The sequence below is a fragment of the Barbatula barbatula genome, assembly GCF_947034865.1.
Source record: "Barbatula barbatula genome assembly, chromosome: 10".
Taxonomy (NCBI): Eukaryota; Metazoa; Chordata; class Actinopteri; order Cypriniformes; family Nemacheilidae; genus Barbatula; species Barbatula barbatula.
In genome coordinates, this window is record NC_136773.1 from 609,993 (window position 1) to 620,372 (window position 10,380).

At 40.9% G+C, this 10,380-nt stretch overlaps 1 long non-coding RNA gene across 1 annotated transcript; it reads left to right on the top strand.

Annotated features, from left to right (window-relative positions):
- The first annotated feature begins 265 nt into the window (after positions 1-265).
- On the top strand, positions 266-2,070 carry LOC306899351. The gene is made up of 4 exons (XR_013787193.1): positions 266-296; positions 409-435; positions 653-675; positions 752-2,070. It is a non-coding gene; the product is annotated as an uncharacterized lncRNA (long non-coding RNA).
- The last annotated feature ends 8,310 nt before the right edge of the window (positions 2,071-10,380 follow it).

A 10,380-nucleotide genomic window follows, 5' to 3' on the forward strand; every position in this document is an offset into this window, starting at 1 on the left:
TTCACAACATGTGTAATGAATCTATATAATATATGTGTTTCGTGACAAAAATATTAACCTTTTCCTGATATTCTAAAAATGTTTATGTACCTGTATAAACGCTGCAATAAATAATGATGATTATGTAAACACACTGATAAATACTGTCCAATGGATTAACACGAGGCTAAATTGGCAGCAGCTGCCTGCAGCACGCGGTTCTTATACTGTTGCTGGGAAATGATGTAATTGAGCAGTATAAAAGAGGCCGTCTCCTACAGGACGTTCTCTTGGAGTCATTGCTGTTGATTGATGAGGTAAGAAAGTTGTAGCTGTTGTGTGTTTGTAGCCATTGAATACAATCCATAGCGATCCAACACTTTTACGGACCATCCATCTAAATCTTTACCTGTCCTTGATATTTAACAGAACCATCTTCTCATCATGAGAGCGAAGGTATGTAGTAATGTTGTGTTTGCGTTAATTTGTGCTTCGTCATTATCTGGCTAATGTTGCTAACACTTTGGTGGCTTGTCCAAACTGTTAGTTGTAATTTATTTTGCGCTCTATGAAATGTGCGCATGGTTGGATCTGCAAGCTCTAAACAGATTTCAACAACTGGTCTGTTAACTTAAATCTTTTACAAAAATGAATGACTGTCGTCTGTTTTCAGTGGCGAAAGAAGCGCATGCGCAGGTAAGCTTGTAATAGTGTGGCCTTGTCTCATTTGTCTAATGCAGCAAAATAAAGTCTTGATGAGTTTTCTCATTAGGCTGAAGCGTAAAAGGAGAAAGATGAGACAGAGGTCAAAGTAAACTGGTCCCCCTTTGCTGACGCTGAGTGCTCTTCCCCTTCAATCTCCCAAGCAAGAGTCTGTTGGAAGGTCAACTTGTGATCCACTCATCTGCCACCTGTGAACTAAGCCATCTTAAAGACTTTGGTTTCCATCACTTGGTTCTGCGGCAGCATTGTGGTCTTTATGATCCTGTGAACCGTGTTTGGACATTCCTCCGTATCAGCTCAGATTGTTTTTGTTAATCTCTTATAAATTTGTTTGACAAAAATTGCTCTAATGTCATCCTTTTGCTGTTTAATTGTGTGCCAAATGCATGTAAAAGGTTGTGACGCTGTTCTGCTTTATCAACGGGACTGGTAATCTTGCTAAAACTGATAGTTCACCCCAATATTTACTTTGTCATTTCACCTTGTATGTCTACGCAGAACCCATTTTGCCAGCTTGTGTTCTGCAGAGAGTCATGCATTTGTGTAATGCCATGCTGAATAAGTGAAGAATTTGCTTTATTAAAGCTCTGTGTTTGTCCATGGTTGAGACAAGAAACTTTGTTTTGTGTTGAGACAAGAAACTGTGGTTAGGTGTCCGCATGATAGAAGGCAATGGGTCTGTTGTTATGAAGAAAGTCTTGCAGGTTTATGATGACACGAGTTACACTTTAGGTCAACTATTCCTCTATTGAAGTGTATTCACGCAATGGGTATATTTCAAGGCAACACAACCTTCACTGAGATACAATGTTTTGAGTACAGGTAAAACCACTTATGGCTGCAGGCTTTGACTGTTTCTGACTTTACACGTAAACAAGCCATTATGGACAGTTTAATGGGTCCAGAGATGCGCGGTTGGTTACAGCTGTGGATTGGGCGGATGATGTGAAAAATATTTTAATTAAATTTGGGTGACAAACCAATCAAATGACATATGTATAGATTGTTAACTGAGGTTTGCCGAAATGTGTTTAATTTAGTCTATTTTTGTCCCTGTGCACTGATTGGAGTTCACTGCTGATATGCTGAGGTAAGCGCTTTCTAGTCTCGTGGCAGCACCTTGCATCACCTAATCAGCGGATGGTGGGTGGGTGCCGTTTTGAAAATTGGCCCAAAACTGTGCGGATGGCGGACGGATGAGTTCTGTGATGCAGATGTGGCTTAAATAATAGCCCATCCACGCATCTCTAGTCCACACGTACAAAACACATCTTTTAACATGTAGAAAACCCATGTTAAATACCTTAAAGCCTTTTTCTGCCAGATGTTACTAAATTTGTTTCTGCCCTTTAAGGTCTTTTGTACTGCGCATATAAATGCCCAGCACCACATCACAACATTTTAAGGCTCTCTGTGTATGTGGTTTTGAAAAGAGGGTTATTGGCTTTAAACAACTTTACATGCCCTCTTAAGCAAACAAAAAATCTGCAACCGAGCACTCGCTAGCAGAGAATGAACGAATGGAACGTTTACTATGTATAAAAAACTGCACACGATGTTTACGAGAAGTATTGAGAGATTGTGATACAATAGGGCGGAATATCTCATATTTGATGGCGAATTTGGCGAAAGAGCCGTTATCATCTGATGATGCAGGGCCGAGTTCTGGTGACGCTGTGAAGAGGCGCAGCCTCTCAATTCTCTGGGAAAAAACGCAGTGTCTGTTCTGTGGTCTTTCGGAAAATGCCTCGGTGTCTTACTGCCGATCTACTTGGCTGGATATTTCGGATTCAGCCTCAGTTTAGTTTTGCTCTGTCTTGTAGATTACACAGGATGGAAGGACGATTGCAGAGAGCAATTCATTTTTTGGAGAATGAGCAGGATCACAGCCACATGGGTGTTTAGAAGTAAACAGGAGATACCTGCAAGGGTAAGACTTCAAGAACTTATTGTTGTCAACAAGTTGCAGTCCGTAATTGTGTGCATATGGAAAGATACAGAATTTTGTTAAGAATCTTATTTTTCCAGTTTTACCATCCTAAAGTACGATATTGGGGTCTTCATGTTGTATTGACAGCTTTAATGTTTGTTTTTAGAACCTTCACTCTCTCTCCCCTAGCACCCTCTCTGCTAAAGTGACATCTCTTCCCTCCAACTTTGCATCTCTAGATACTGACAGTGCCACCGACACATTATGCTCTACACTTACATCCTGTCTAGATAATCTCTGTCCTCTGTCCTCCAGACCAGCTCGAGCTCTCACACACATCATCAACACCTCCCTGCTCACAGGCACTTTTCCACCCACATTGGACCCCACTACTACCGACAGTTACAGACCTGTCTCTCTCCTCCCTTTTATTGCTAAAACTCTTTCACGAGTTCGCCCTCGCTAATAAACAGCTCCTTGTTGGGATAGATGGTAAAGCATGGGAATGAAGGTTATGCGTATTTGGCGTGTTGTGCAGGGAGTGGGCTCCGAGCCCGCCGGATCTATCCGAACCCGGAGCACTCTACCCTGCTCAGAGCAAGTGCTCCGGGCTCGGAACCGGCTCGAGCCCAGAACACACCCCCCCGGGGGTCCTGCGGGACTTTAGAAAAATGAGAGGAGCTGGGGTGGAGGAGGGATGCTTATCTGACAAGATGCAACAGGTAAGATTGTTTGTCTATTTATGATAGAGCTTGCAGGAGCTGATAGGGTAGATACGGTGATTGCTGATGGTGAACCAGCCTAGATCATTAAGTAGAGATTACGTGCTCGGCTGATAGGTGATTGCTGATGGTGAACCAGCCTAGATAATTAAGTAGAGATAGCGTGCTCGGCTGATAGGTGATTACTGCTGATGGAACATCGGGCTGATTTATATGCTTAGGTTCCTCCCGAACTTTGTTAATAAAACATCATTGAAAGAGCAGTGTTCAACCAAGCTTCTCAGGGCAGACGGACACATGCTCCTGTCTTTGGTGGATGGTGGGGTCCCGCCCTGCTCCATCTGCGGAGGCAGCTATCCCACCCCGACCTGTTTTGCGGCGAGGTCTCTTCTGCTCCAGAACCACCGCTTCGGGCGGCTGCTGGCGGAAGCCTCTCGTCTGCGCTGCCCGAACTCTCCGGCACCGTGAAGCCCCTCGGCGGCGAGGACTCCCCGGCAGAATGTTGCTCCTTCCTCCCACAGTTCAATAAAAGGAAAGGAGGCGGACGGGTGAACAGAAAACAACTTTTAAACAACTCCTTGTATTAGCACCTATCGTACTATTGCTCTTGTATGACATGTCGCTTATTGCTTCCTGAACTCTTTGTTAGTCGCTTTGGATAAAAGCATCTGCTAAATGACTCAATGTAAATGTATTGTTTTTCAATATTTATTTTCTGATGTGCGAGATGTTTTTGAAGAACTGATCTACGACCCTTTATGGGTCTTAAAACAATGCGTTCATTCTTTAATCTGATTTATTAAATCACACATATTTCAGTAGTTTAATAGACCTCGTACTGCTAGTTGTATTGAGCTATACTTTTAATTCTAAAGGAATTCATTAATTATTATGCTATTCCAGAGCACATTAACAGAGAATACTTCATTTTTGTGTAGTAAAACATGGCCATGAATGATGCTGCGCTGCACACTGGTCAAAACAACATCAAACCATTTCCCCCTGCTGCGTGCCATGTGTGCCGAAGACGTTTTCAAATGATGACCGGATAATTCATATAAATAAATAAACGTCGAGCTCTACAATATAACATTTCATATCATGACATTCGGAGGAAAAACACGCATGTCAGAAAGTCACCTTTTTTGTTTATTGTCGATGTGTACACTGACATGTATACTTATTAATATCTGGCATCCGTCTGCGATCCTGTGCATTTTTATGACGCTGTCAACATTTCTCATGCAGCACATGACACCGATGAACGTCATGGTGGATAGTCCTGCTCAAAACTCATGCCAGTGGTTGAGGTAATGGTGATATGTCAGGATGGTTGAGATGCTGAAACAAACACAGCAATGTTTGATACAACCACAAAGATTCATTGTTTCCACTTTTAATGTGAAGTAAATAGAAGACAGAGTAAAGGGAGTAATTCAACTGGTAAGTCTGTGAGCGAGGGAGTGAGCTGTGTGTTGTCGGGCACAGGTGGGTCACTAGCAGCTGCGCTCCTCAGACTCATTCCTCGTGCTCTGTCTTGTTTTTGGTGTGGAGTGATCTTCATTTCTCGGCACTGGTCTGTCAGTGTGACTCACTGCTGCCCACGTTAAACATGCCACTAATAACACACTGCACACAGGAATAAACTCACACACATTCACCATCTGCCGAGCACCCCCCCAAAAATGTGCACTGCGGAAGTAAACCGTTTACGGCAGCTTTCATCTGCTCCTTTCTTCTTTTCTGTCTCATTTGCCCTCATCCAAAACTGGAAATGACATCTCTGTGAAATAAAATAATACAGCTCTCACACATCTCCATTTAGTCATTTAGCAGATGCTTTTGTCTGAAGTGACTTACAAAATGAAGAAGTCTCCATGAGCAGCAGCAGCTCTGAGCGACGTTGTACAGTTTCAGATCCTTTTTCCTCTGATCTGCTTTTACATCAGTGATGGATGGTTGTGTTTGGGGATGGCCCTTTATTCTTCTCTTTGTCTAATAATTGTACTTTTTCTCATCATGTGAATGATTGAATAAAAGTAACTTCCAATTGAAAAATAATTTTAGGCACTAAATAAAGTTCATTTTAATGAATGATTTCAATTTCTCTCTGTACAGTCCACCCTTATGTAAGATGCGCTTAGCTCTTTCTGTCTAAGTAGGTTTATTGTTTCATTCTTAACGCCATTCCAGCATCTAAGGCAATATTCATGGAGAGGACTAGTCGATCCCTGTACGATTCAGAATCCTCACTGAACCTATCCTGCATGTCTTTGGGCTGTGGAAGGAACCCGGAGTAAACCCACGCTGACACAGCTGTCTAACTAGATGATTCTCGGCCAGAATAAACTGCGAGTTTACGGTGCTGCGTCTTCTCGTCTGAGGTGATAGTGTCCGTCATTTTCCGTCCTGTGCTGCAGTTTATAATGTAAATGTCATAAATAAACCGTGTGATGTCCGGTGTTGGTTATGCCTTCACCTGTGGACTGTTGGAATATTCTCCTGATAAACCAGTGATGGGCACGCCGAGGACATTGAGCATCAGTTGGAGCAGGTTACTTCTGTGACAGAAATTGAAAGAATTCATGCTGTACCTGTCACACGGATCCAAACTAAACCACAATACAGAAACACTGAAGGTTCTGTACGTCACTAATGTACTTTGAACACAAATGCTTGAAACAGCCTCTCACTCTGTTTTGCACAAACAAACATTCTCACGTTCATACAGCAAACACTCATGATTAACATTGATACTTTAAACTGCTACTAAAACAATTGACTTCTTACGAAGCAATTTAGTTTTGTTTCAAGTCAAAATATTTAAAGATTCAGATGCATAACTTGACAAGGAAATATATTTTGTTATGTTTTATGAAAAAAAAACATACGGTGTATGTTTAAAACAAGCCAAAAATCTGCCAGTGGGGTAAGAAAATGATAACTCAAGATTATTTTGCTCATAGGCTCCAAATGAGAAGGACCTTAATGATTGTAAGGCTGTTTATATTGTTTAACATGGACAACCGAACAACCCAAAAATGCCTTTCATGTGATTCTGAAATGTTACGCATAGAGAAGTACAGAGTACAGATGACAGTGTTTGATGTTGTAAAACAAAACAAAAATATTTATATATGGATATATTCAATTCAATTTTATTTATATAGCGCCTTTCACAATTTGCATTGTTCCAAAGCAGCTTTACAGGGGAAAAACGAAAAACCCAAGAAAGGGTAAAACACACTACATGGTGTTTTATATAATAAATCCAATTATTCTAGTAAAATAATATCTAATGTCAGCATCTCCTGGTGGTTTATTTAGCATATTTGCATTAAGTGAATGCTTGGCTGTAAAGATGTGTCTTTAATCTAGATTTAAATTGGGCGAGTGTGTCTGATCCTCGAATAATATCAGGAAGGCTATTCCAGAGTTTAGGTGCTACATATGAGAAAGCTCGACCCCCTTTGGTGGATTTAGTTATTCTAGGTATTATCAAAAGTCCTGCGTTTTGAGATCTTAGAGAGCGTGATGGGTTGTAGTATGATAGAAGCTCTGTTAGGTAGGTAGGGGCTAAACCCTTTAAGGCTTTATAAGTGATTAAAAGAACTTTAAAGTCAATACGATACTTAATGGGTAGCCAGTGAAGGGTTGATAAAATTGGGGTTATGTGATCGTATTTTCTGGACCTGGTTAGAACTCTGGCAGCTGCATTCTGAACTAACTGTAGTTTGTTTATTGATGATGCAGGACAACCACTAAGTAGCGCATTACAGTAGTCAAGTCTTGAGGTCATAAATGCATGAATAAGCTTCTTCGCGTCAGCAACACACAGAATATTTCGTAACTTGGCAACATTTCTTAGGTGGAAAAAGGCTGTTTTTGTGACATTTGAGATGTGATTTCGAAATGACAGGTTGCTGTCTAATATAACGCCTAGATCTTTTACTGTATTTGTTGGAGTAACAGTACATCCTTCAACTTGCAGTTTATAATCAGAAATATTTGGTTTGCGTGTCTTAGGTCCGATAAGTAATATTTCTGTTTTATTAGAATTTAAAAGAAGGAAATTACAGGTCATCCAATGTTTTATATCTTCAATGCACTCTGCCAATTTGGATAGCTGGGAGGAATCATCTGGTCTTGATGAGATATATAGCTGAGTATCATCTGCATAGCAATGGAAGCTAATTCCATGTTTTTTAATAATGTTTCCAAGGGGAAGCATGTATATGGAGAACAGCACGGGTCCCAGAACCGATCCCCGAGGTAATCCATAATTTACTTGCGTTAAATAGGATGATTCCCCATTTAGATGGACAAATTGATGTCTGTCTGACAAGTAAGATCTAAACCATTGTAGTGCCTGTCCCTCAATACAGGTATAATTGTGTAAGCGATCTAGAAGTATGTTATGGTCTACGGTATCAAACGCAGCACTAAGGTCAAGCAGGACCAGGAGTGAGATGTGACCTTTATCTGATGCTATAAGCAGGTCGTTTGTAATTTTAACGAGCGCAGTTTCAGTGCTATGATGAGATCTAAAGCCTGACTGAAATTTTTCGTGCATGTCGTTATTTTGTAAGAAAGAGCACAACTGAGTGCACACTACTTTTTCTAGAATTTTAGACAGGTATGGGAGATTTGAAATCGGTCTATAGTTTCCTAGTTCATTTGGATCTAAGTTTGGTTTCTTGATTAGAGGCTTAATGACGGCCATCTTAAAGGGACCTGGGACATGGCCTAGATTAATTGACGAGTTAATAATGTTATAGATGGGCTCAATTGCAACAGGTAGTAACTCTTTTAATAATTTAGTTGGTATGGGGTCTAGTAAGCAAGTTGTAGGTTTAGAGGTTGCGATAAGTTGAATTAAATCTTCCTGTTTTATAGGTGAAAAACGCTGGAGCCTTTCTTTTGGAGCGATGGTTGGTGCTAATTCATAGGACAGATTTGGAGGTTGAGTTTTTACAATTTTGTCACGAATGTTTTTGATTTTCTCTGTAAAAAATTTCATGAATTCATTGCTACCAAGGTGCGGCGGAATAACAAGGTCAGGTGGTGTCTGGTTATTTGTTAATTTAGCAACTGTGCTAAATAGAAACCTTGGATTGTTTTTGTTGGTTTCTATGAGGTTACGAAGGTGCTCATTTGACATCTTTGTGTGTCTTGTATGTTGTTCTTGTTATTTCTTGAAGGTAATATGTTTGATGGCACAAGTCTTTATAAATGCAGGTCGAACACACATTTCTGTCCGTCCTCAGGTGAGAAAACAGATGCACTCCTTCATTTCACTGATATTGAACCTTCAATTGCACGAGATAAACTGCCAGAACACACCAACACCCATCATGATGATGAATCCACTGTTCAAACGCCTCTTAACTTTCTAATGTCACTCACCGCCCATTCAGAGCATTTTATGAAATGAGAATCTCTCCTCCAGCTTCCCGACGAGAGCCAAAGTGTTGGAGGAGTCGGTGTTTCCTTAATGAGCTGAAATAGGTTTGAGATAAATGTGTTGTTATTTGTGTGGGGCTGAAGCAGCGCTGGATATCTCACACTGGTACTTACACCTGCACAGCAACTGCCATACTACACCGCAGGAAACAACATTTCCACGAGAATGAAACGATTGTCCACCACACAGTGAACTTGAACAGCAGAAAGAAAAGTGAAGGAATATAACAGATCAAGTGTCTTCAACCTCTTCTAAGTGTTTCATTTTCTGAAGTCACGATGAGTCAGACGTCTGAGACCTACACTGTCATCTAAGAGTCCAACACTTAATTCAAGGACAAATCGAACCACCATCAGGATCAGCTGTTACCCACAATGCACATGAGCAGTCAAAACTACAAATACAGTTCTCAGAATGTTTTGTAAAATGAATTTAACATGAATTGCTGTAAAACGCCATATGATCGGCATGAAAAAGGAATGATGTGCTAAATCATGTTTTCCTTGTTTTACTGCAGTAAAAAAAGTCTCCAAAAAATCTGAATCAAAAGCAATGTACAAATTTGACACACATAAATTGAACAGCGATGAAATAACACGTTTCCTCCGCCTATAGCATCTCATTAAAGGATATTTCACACCGTTTCTTGAAATACACTACAATTCATGCGAAGCTGCTGGCAAAACATGACATGGTCGTGTTTAGTGAACAATCACGTCACAATAGTTGTGCTTAGGCAGTGCAAACTCGTGAAATTGATATGAATAAAAAACTCCAATAACAATAAAAGTTGATTGATATTTCAGATTTTCATAAGGTGTAATAAAAGCAAGGGACTCACACAGACCCTGAGTATTTGTTTTTTGCATATGTGTCCGTCACCTATGTTTCCTGTTTAAGTTTAACATCTGAGAATAAACCAGGGAGCGGAAGAGAAAGAAGAACATCCCTGTGTCTGCATTCACCTCTGTGTTCACATGACACTGCTCTCCGGATCACATCAGACCCAACATATGCATTTCAAAACACGTCACCATGTTTATCAATTACTGTAAACCATGAAATCTTCAGAAAGTCCCTTGAGAATGATGCGTCCCGACATGTGACGTTTACATCAGATTATGCAAATGACAGCAGTTGAGCTGTGTCCTCTGTGAGACATCAAGGACATGCTGATTGGACGATGGACTATAAATATGCACGAGTCAGCTTTAAAAGTGGAATATGTGAAAGTGCTCATATGTTTCCTGATGCTCTGTCAATATCACGAGAGACGTACGCTGAGAGAGAAGGACCTTTGAAGGACGTGAAGTCTCACACACTTCTTGTGGAGAGGTATTTGGGTTTTCTCCTGATGTCAGCGGATCGATTCTTTTGGGAAGAGCGAGCGGAGCAAACGCAGCTAAACCTGCACCTCAGGAGACACACGTCTTTTTCTTTAGATGGACACCTCAGACCTGCTCTGTTATTCAGCGCTCAGCTTTCTGCTGGACACGCCGTGCGTGATGGATGACTTTATTACAGCCCTGATCCGCTTGCTCGTTCAACATCAAACAACACAC